This window comes from Marmota marmota, unplaced genomic scaffold (assembly GCF_001458135.2).
Source record: "Marmota marmota marmota unplaced genomic scaffold, marMar, whole genome shotgun sequence".
NCBI lineage: Eukaryota > Metazoa > Chordata > Mammalia > Rodentia > Sciuridae > Marmota > Marmota marmota.
This window is the reverse complement of record NW_026000249.1, coordinates 7,574,073-7,575,387: the sequence shown is the minus strand read 5'-3', so window position 1 is coordinate 7,575,387 and position 1,315 is coordinate 7,574,073. Positions and strand designations below refer to the sequence as shown.

The 1,315-nt window shown below is 43.1% G+C and overlaps 1 pseudogene; it reads right to left on the bottom strand.

Annotated features, from left to right (window-relative positions):
- Positions 1–677, bottom strand: part of LOC125614084 — a 3,919-nt pseudogene extending 3,242 nt beyond the window's left edge.
- Between the last annotated feature and the right edge of the window lie 638 nt (positions 678–1,315).

Below are 1,315 nucleotides of genomic sequence, written 5' to 3'. Positions count from 1 at the left end.
ACAGGGATGTTTAGGGCTTTGCTAAGTTGCTGAGGCTAGCTTTGAACTCACAATCCTCCTGGCTCAGCCTCCCAAGCCGCTGGGATTACAGGCATGTGTCACTGTGCCTGGCAGCAGCTTCTACTCTTATTCCGTTTCTTTACTGCTGTGCTACTGCCTCATTTAAAACCCACATGTTATTGTGCATGAAACAAGACATGTGCTGGCTCCCTCGCTAGGATTTCTGAGTGGGATTACTGTCTTCTTTGGTTCTCCTGAATTTGGAATATACCTCTGTACTTTGCTTCAATTGGTCTTGATCTGGAATATCCATGCCATGACCTTGGGATGCTGGTGACAAGATTCTTTCTTAGCTGATCCAAGAGCCATTTGGATGCTTCATAGAGGAACTCTGACATCCAAGTGGATTTTCCTCACAGGTTGCCAGTGCAATACTGTATGCCGTAGGCTGCTTCTGCTGAGCATCAGCTGCTTCTCCACTTATCCACTGGCATAGCACTGCAGGACCACTCCATCAGGGACAGTTTGTCATTGTACCTGCTGCCTGCCAAACCTTCAAAATGGCAGGTTTGATTGCACCTATTGTACACATTAAATCAATCTAATGGATTTTCTCAGGAGAACCTGCAAGCACTATCAGATGTTGAACACTGGGCAGAAGTGGAAAACGATGCCATTTGATGCTGAAGAAAAAATTGCAGTCAGTTGATCAAAACTTATAACTGCTCCCTGGGTTGCGCCTCTGATGAATTTAGAGGGTGTCAGTCACGGGTCCCAAGGTCTCAATAGTATTTTGAAAGTGTGTGTGGCTGAGAATTTTGAAGAGATACTTTTCCCCTGAAACAATCTATATGCTCTCATGTGCTGGATTGAATAGTGTTTCCCCCAGTCACCAAAAAAGTTCACGTCCATCTGGCACCTTGAAATGTGATCTTATTTGGAAATAGTATCTTTGCAATTATAATTAGTGAAGATAAGGCCATACTGGATTCATGTGGGGCCTTCATCTAATGACTTTTGTCCTTTTGAGGACAGGAGAAGACACAAAGATGCATAGAGTAAGGTCATGGGACAATAGAGGCAGATATTGGAGTAAATCATCTGTAAGTCCCACATAATGAAAGGAATCATAGGGTTGTGGTTCAGTATGGTGACTCTGAACCCAGATTACCTTAGTTTATTTTCTTGACACTTCCACTCACTAGCTGTGTGACCTTGAGCAACTTACCCCACTGCTCTGTGCCTGTTTTCCTGACCTGTAAAGCATGAATTAGATGAATTAATAATGTTAAGGGTTTATAAGTGTTTGTTTTAT